Raw genomic sequence first — 8,544 nt, 5'->3', positions numbered from 1 at the left:
GTTCATAACTTGACCACACTTTTGGCTTCATATGATCCTTGAAAAAAGAATTGTTTGTTAGCTTTTGCAACAAATACAAAATATTTGAACTATCTTCCAATGCATGCATTGTGTCCTATTTTGAAGTTAATCATATTATACATTTCAATTTTAACCTGTGTTCTTTTAGGTCATTCTTTTGAATCAAGAGAATGTTGTGGATAACATACAAAATGTCGTCGAGGTAAAGTTGATGTATTCCAATAGAACAAGGACATATTACATACATGTAATCATATTGGGAAACGATAATTGGTGTTTAGAACACCAGTAGAAAATGATGAAATTAATGACTAGGTGACAAAAAAAGCTAGTGACCGCAATTATTTAAAGTAGATTACTACTAAATTTGAGCAATTTTAAGTGACCAAACTAAAATGACAAAGTTAAATGACTAATTTAGTCTAGGGATAAAATATACGACTAGCTAATAAGTGACTAAACTAAAAGTGAATAACCTAAATGACTAATTTAGTCTAGGATTAAAATATATGACTAGATAATAAGTGACAACATTATTTCATGATGAGACTACCCTACGAGCCACCAAATTTCCATCATATCCATGAGGTCAACAACAATTTTTGGTTCAAGGTATAGCTAATTTGGAACAAACTAGAGCCTAGGATTTTTTTATGCCTTTAATGTTTATGGACAAAGAGATCAATTTCTAAAGAATGTGGGAGCCAAACTATCACGTTTCCCATGTTGACTCCGTCTATTGAACATCATGGAAAATCTACATAGATTAGTTATCCTTACTAAAACAAGCATTTCATTGGGAATGATCATTAACCATTATGCCATTACTACTTCACTATACTTTTCGACCACACAAAGCTTATTTTGATGTCTACCCTTCTTATTTTATGACAACACTACCCTACAAGCCACCAAATTTGTATCATATCCATGAGGTCAACACCAATTTGTGGTTCAAGATATAACTAAGTTGGAACAAACTTATCTCTAAAATCTATGCTATTATTCCACTCCTAATGTTTATGGACAAAGAGATATCAATTTTCTAAAACATGTGAGAGCCAAAGTATTACCTTTCCCATGTTGACTCCCTCTATTAAACATCATAAAAAATCTCTATAAATTAATTATCCTTATTAAACCAAACATTTAATTGGAAATTATGATTGATCATTACCATGACATTAGTAATTTTCTTGACTTTTTAACCACACAAAACTTTTTTGATATCACCATAATTCAATTTTGATAAATCAACCAAAACACCCTCAATTGGTATTTAGTGAAAAAAAGCCTAAATTTTTTCATAATTAATAATTATTTATAATAAAAAATACCTCCCACTACACAAAAAAAAAAACCTCACCTTTTATTTAATGGAATTTGATTCCCTTGATAAAGAGAAGAACATTTCTTTCAATTTTCATTAAGGTTTCATGCATTTGTTTCTTTCAAATATTAAAATGGTTTATTTCCCTCCATTTGAAAGGTTTGTCCATGGGGAAGAAGGAGAAGGAAGGGAACATTTGGAAGGATCGAGGGTGGATGCCACTTTCGGCTTAGCATGCCCGCCATATTTGAGATCTATTCTCCAAGAGGGGCTCCATAGTCCTTGTGTTCATGTTCGTCTCGCGTCGAAGGGTATCTGCGGTGAAGAAGGCCAACATTGTGAACCCAAAGACATGCTTTCTTACTTTGCAATTCTTGAACTAAGGCTAGCCCTTGGTGCCTTCTCTCTCATGCATCTGGTCATGTTATCACATATAATTTTTTGTTAAAAATTATTTATATGGGCAAATTTTGTTGGTGCTTAAGGCTGCAGGAGCTCCAGGCATTCCTATGTTTGAAATTTTCCTAAAAAAAATCAGAAATACAAGGAGTAGGTGGTCTACTTGCAATGGAATGGAAAATTTGCAGATGCTTCCTTTTTAGTATCACTTAAAGCTACTAAAGACTCAGATACTGACATAAAGAAAAATGATGATTTATATGTGGGAGATGAGGGATTGAGACAAGTTCTTAATTTCTTAAAGTTGAGATGCCTAGCCTAAAATTCAAGGTGTTGAAATTTGTGACAATAGAATAGATAACAAGGATTTAGAGATTGTTCCATCAGTTGTAGTTAGTGCATATCCGCAACAAATACAAAGGATCAAGTTGCTTCAGCGATTTGGGTACATGGTTGTAGTGAATGAGAAGACTTTTGAAGTGATTTCTTATAGTGAAAATCCCCCATATATGTTTCAAGTGTCAACTCATGCAGTTCCCAGTGTGGAGGAACAAAAAATTCTTTGTATTGGCAGTGATGCAAGGACCTTGTTCATTCCTTCGAGCACCATGGCATTGCAGAAGGCTACCAAGTTTGAAGAACTCAATCTTTTGAATCCTATTTTGGTCCATTCGAAGAGTTCCTGTAAGCCCTTCTATGCTATACTCCATAGAATTGATGTGGCATTGGTGATATATTTTGAGCCTATTTGGACTTCAGATGTTTCCACCTCTACAATAAGAGCATTACAATCCTATACGCTTGTTGCAAAAGGCAATATAATAGTTGCAAATCGATCCCTAGTGGAATATTGGGCTATTGTGTGACATGATTATATAAGAGGTGTGTGACCTTATAGGCTATAACCGTGTTATGGATTATAAATTTCATGATGATGATCATGGTGAGGTGATATCCGAGATTAGAAGATATGATTTAGAACCTTATTTGGGTCTTCACTACCCTGCAACTGATGTCCTTCAAGTTTCAAGATTTTTGTTTATGAGGAACATACTAAGAATTGTTTGTCATTGCTACGCACAAAGTGTAATAGTGATTTAGGACTAGAGATTTCCTAGAGACCTAAGTTTCTGTTGATCTACGTTGATAGCACCTCATGGTTTCCATGCTCAATACATGGCCAACATGGGTTCTATAGAATCTCTAGTAATGGCTGTAGTAATAAATGAGAAGGAATTGGATTGAGGTAGCGAGGGGAAGATGCAGCAAATGGAAGAAGGCTTTGGGGACTAGTGGTTTGTCATCACACTAGTCCATGCTATGTTCCATTTCCTTTGAGGTATGCATGTGAGTTCTTAATGCAAGATTTTGGAAGTCAGCTAAACAAGGAAGTTGAATTGGCTGCTCAGATGAGAGAAAAGAAAATTTTGCGCACTCAAGCTTTGCTTTGCGACATGCTACTTCACGATACACCCTTTGGAATTTTCACAAGGAAGCCCAACATCATGGATCTTGTCAGATGCAATGGTGATGCCTTTTACTATGAAGAAAACTTTTGGCTTCTGCAGGTAACTCCTACTGAGGCTTAGATCTAAGATATTGTTGCATGGTTGTCTGAGCATCACATGGATTCCACAGGTTTAAGAACATATAGTCTTGTTCATGCAGGCTATCCTGGAGCATGATCATTAGGGAATGCAGTTTATGGAATTAGTGCAATGAGAATTAATTCAAAAGACTTTTGTTTTGCTTTAGATCCCATACTGAAAAAGAAATCAAATGCGGAGGTGCCGAAGATGACTTGCAGGATAGAGACGATGGTAAGAAAATTCATCCACAATCTTTGTTTGATACATTCCTTGGAATGGTAAAAGTGAGGAGTTTCCCTTGGGGGGATGTTGAGATGGATGCCATCCATTCATTGCAGTTAATACTGTGAGGTTCCTGCAAATAAATTGATGACAGTAGCATAAATATCTCGATAAATAGGAAACTCATTTATTTGAAACTTCAGGAAATAGATGAATTGAATGTAGTGAAAAATGAGATGGTGAGACTGATTGAAATAACAACGACTACAATATTGGCAGTCGATGCTTATGGAGTAGTAAATGGATGGAATAGAAAAGTTGTTGAACTTATAGCGTTATGAGTGGAAGAGGTCCTGGGGGAGCCTCCAATCAATCTTGTCAAGGAAAGCTCAGCTGAGAATGATGCTACATTTGGCTTTGCAAGGAGTTTAAAAGCAAAATGTTGAAATAAAGCTTAAAAGACATCGCTCAGAGGAGGAAAAAGGCCTAGTAGTTTTACTCGTTAATGCTTGCTCGAGCAGGGACTTAGAGGAGAATTTTGTGGGAGTTTTCTTTGTTTCCCAAGATGTGATTGGAAAGAATATCGTTATGGAAATGTTCACTCTCATTCAAGGTGACTACAGGGAAATATTTTAGAATCCAAGTCCCTAATTCATCCCATATTTGGAGCAGATGAATGTGAATGGTGTTCTGAGTGAACTTCTCCTTGGAGACAAAGAGGCTCTAATTCTTACTGTTAAACCTACCAAAGTTTTGGATTGCATTTTTTATGAGCAGAGTTTCAAGGCATAAAATCTGAAGCTCTAGATTTGAAGGGCATAAATATATAAGTCAAAATGATAGCTAGTTAAATAGGTGGCACAACTTCCCTCATCAAAGGAACCCCTGGCAGCAAACGAAGGAGCACCATTAAGCTACAAAAAATATCATCTGCGGTATCAGAGGAAGAATTGTGTAGGCATTATGTTTACCTGCTTAGAGATGATCCTTTTCTCTATAGAGAAGGATGATAATTCACATATGAAGAGTCTGAAGGACAAAACCTGAATTCGTAGTCAAAGGTGCAGCAAAACATGCTTTCCTTTTTGCATTTCAAAGGAGGCTCAATTATTCTTTCATGTTGATATGGTTGTCCTCATAGCAAGCCAATTTTTTTGACTGAGAACCCATTTAAAAATAGAGGAGAGTGACAAACATCGATCATCAAACATCACTGACAGAAATAAAAATATCAGAGAAATAAGAACATAAGGGATCAAGAAATAGGGCATTGCTAGAAGAAAGTAGCCAACAAAACCAGTCTTCCTCTATGGATTCCTCAAAAGCATTTTCATATGAATAAAGTTCATTTAGATCTGCCAATTGTACTAGTTCCTTCACCATTCCATCATCTTCATTCAATAAACAAATTATAGTGGCAACTTGGATTTTCATAGATGCATCACTAAGCGGACGACGAAGAACATCTCATAAATGCTACTCAAAACTTCATTATCCTACACATTTAGTGATTGTGGGGAAGCTATGATGTTTCCTACAACACAACCATCGAAATCCATTCTATGAATCTCTAAAGAGAGATGTGAGATATTTCATTCAATTCAAATACTAAAACTTAAGCCAGTCAAGTTAGTATGGAAAGGAGGATTTTCTTTGAAATCGATTGCAACCTCCTCAAACCTTAGACTTGCAAGGGAAAATTATGCTTTAAGAACTGAGAGTGGACTAATGCTTGGAGAGGTTTGTCTTGTTTTGAACACAACAGTTCCAGTTCTTATGAACACTGTGAAGGATATACATATAGCTTTAACCAGACTTGCACGCTCTGCAAGCTTTGATGCTCATGTTCTCCATAAAGCTCTTAAAGGTGTTGGACCACCCTGAAACCACACTGAAATAATCCAAGGATAGATAAAAAGGACACCTTCTTACAAGTAAATATTTTTCATGCTATAAGCATTTTGGAGAAAATCCACAAATATATTCATAGGATGGAACTTTTCTTATCCTTTGATCAATGAGTTCTATCTTAGAAATATGCTTGAGTGGATATTTATGTGTAGAATCTAGACGTGAATTCTCGATCAAAATTTTCATACCAAGGTTGTAGATAAGATAGGGCTCTTGCAATCATCCATATTCCATTCCAATAAATGCCCTGTGCTGTTCCTTATTTTTGAAGAATGGCAGATGCAGTCTTTACCAATGCCCCATAGGGACTCCACTTCCCAACTTTTTTTTGCTAATTGTTGGGATACCATTCATAGATGTCCTTCTCCATCAAGTTTATACTGATTCAAGTGAAATTTCAAGTGTTTACTCATTATTTATTTTCAGGTGTTTGATAGGTCACTTGCCTTTATATACACCATTTCCAATATGACGTTTTTTTAATTTATTTGGGCTTTACTGTCAATCTTTGACTTGTGTGTTGAAGAATAATTTTTTCTTCTGTAATATAAGAGTATAGTTTAGACCTTTCATTTTTGGTTTGATATGGACATTATCACTCTCTACTTCGGAACAAATGATCTAAGCACACAGAACATTTGTGACCACATTCAGAAAGTCTTTGTTTGAATTTTGCTATGTCATCAAAGTTTCAAACTGCCTCCAATTATAAGTTTTGTTTGCCATGGAAACTCTGCAAGTGCTGCTGCAAAGTCACTTTTGAAACACACACCATGTAACTTTCTTTATGCATATTTGACTCATTCATGCTGTTTGACTTGAATTGAGAACCATAACAGTCATATGCCCTTTTGCATATTTTTTTCATTCACCTTATGAAAGTCATTAAAAATCCTTTAAACCTTCAATTAGCCCTACGATTTCTTGCACAAACCAAGGGGTAACTGTGCCACCACTGACACATATATGGTGGTGGATGGTGATGGCTCCTCTTTGTTTCAAATGCTAGTAAGGATGCTTCTCTTCCTACCTCCATAGTCTTTTCTTTCGAGAGGACTAGTCATTACTTGGATGATTTTTTCTCTCAAGTATTATCTATTATCAATTCGACTTTCTAGGGATAATCTTTTGGGTTCCATTACTTTTATATTTTATTATCTACTCTTCTTTCATTCTTATTAGATTATAATTGGTTGATAGATGCTCTAGGCACTCCTTATTGCTGTTATCAAATGTTTTCCTCCTAGTCCCATTGACATAGTTTAAAGTATTCTTTTGTCACATTGAAGGTCCCCCTCTCTTGTTTTTTGTTGAGAAATGTTGCACATATGCTTCATAGATCAAATAAGTACATCATGGAACATGAAGGATTACAACAAACAAACAAAAATGGTACCCCAAAAGGTAAAGGCAAGGGATTTAGAGTTCCCCTCTCTTTTGTGAACTTTGATATCTATGGATGTTTTCTTGCATGTGTTTTTATAAATTGACACTTTTAGGGTGTTTTTCTTGTATTTGTTTACAACAACAACCAAGACATGTTCTGAAGTTTGGTAACTGGAATATTAAACAAGATATTGGTTACACATCTTATTTTGAGGGTGCTCGTGTTGTTAGAGGTGCAAAGCGTAGCCATGAAGAACAGTCTAACAAGGAAGATGAGGGTATCAGATGCCAAAGATTTGGGAACAAACCTGGAGTAGAGTGCATGTTACCACCTTCAACAACTAGGCAAGAGTCATAGGGTGGAAACATACAAACCATTGAAACTGTAAGTATTTCATAGTTTTTCCTTCTTGTAAATTTCTTTCAGTCAAAACTGACATAATTCAAATTTAAACCATAATTTATAATGTTAGAATACTTGTTAACGTAATAGTTCCAAATGTAGAAATAAGCCAAATTTTTGGAAGTTTTCTAATTAGTCATTAGATAAAGTGGTCCACAACATTGGAAAAGGGAATTATCTTTTGCTTGTGGTTTGAATAACCATGATCTTGGATTGATAGATATCCTGTCTAAAGAAAATAATTTATTATATTTAATTTTTTTATAAATATTACTCCCAATTTGTGTGTCTAGGACCAAGGTTTGCTATTACTTTCATGCATATTTTAGAAATCAAGCCGTGAAATTACATGCTTTGTGGGGAATGGGTGTACAAAATTTGTCAGTGTCTTGCAAGCCATGAATACAAAGCTTAGGTACTTATGACCCATGTCTGCACACAGCTGATTTGAGAAATTATTAATGGCATATGTTGATTAAAATAAAGGCCCTTCCATATGTAACATTTGAAATTAAATATTTTAGGTTGACTGAGGACATTTCTCACCATATTTTGTTCAAACCATTAGTCTAAAAATTCCATTGATTTTTCACCTTCTGTGAGACAATATAGATCTTTGTGAAGCCTCCTTAAGTTAGGTACTAACAGGGCCTAATTTTGCATCAAAATCTGTAATATGGATAGTTATTATACCTTTACTCCTAGGAAAACATTAAAATATTACTTTATATTATCTGATAGGTGAGAGGAACCCTTTAGCATTTGGTTAGGAGGATTCTTGGCTGAAGCAAATTGATTGAGCACTATGAATATTTGTTACAAGGTTCATAGCATTAAAATAAGATTACATAAAGCAATAACTCTCTCCAAGGAACAAAATCTATATTTCATTGATGTAAAGGTTATTCAAAATGTTGCAGCTTGGCAGAGGTGCACCTATCCCCAATGTTGGAGCCTTGAGTGAAAGAAAACCTATATTTAACAACGCATGGGAAGACAAGCAGATAAGAGGAACAACCAAAATTCCAATAATACCATTAGAAACTCCATCTTGTAACAAGCCACCCAAAAAGGTCATCGGTAATTATTTTTGAATAAGATAGGTTGTATCTACAACAAATGTGATCATTTTTATTTGGGACCTTTTAAAGTTGAACATGTTTATGTGTTCGTAGTGTTGGTGTTGCTTCAAACTAGGAGTTGATTTTTACAATAGAATTTGTCTAAAAACATTGCAATTATTGATTTTAAAATTTAAATCACTCAAATTCTTGCAAGAATTA

At 34.9% G+C, this 8,544-nt stretch overlaps 1 pseudogene; it reads left to right on the top strand.

Annotated features, from left to right (window-relative positions):
• The first annotated feature begins 2,199 nt into the window (after window positions 1-2,199).
• On the top strand, window positions 2,200-4,197 carry LOC149258092 (phytochrome pseudogene; annotated as a pseudogene).
• The last annotated feature ends 4,347 nt before the right edge of the window (window positions 4,198-8,544 follow it).

This window comes from Pinus tabuliformis, chromosome 6 (genome assembly GCF_031772625.1).
Source record: "Pinus tabuliformis cultivar Carrire ecotype Pingquan chromosome 6, CPIR1, whole genome shotgun sequence".
Lineage (NCBI taxonomy): Eukaryota > Viridiplantae > Streptophyta > Pinopsida > Pinales > Pinaceae > Pinus > Pinus tabuliformis.
The sequence above is the reverse complement of the archived record's forward strand: the minus strand, read 5'-3'. Positions and strand labels throughout refer to the sequence as shown.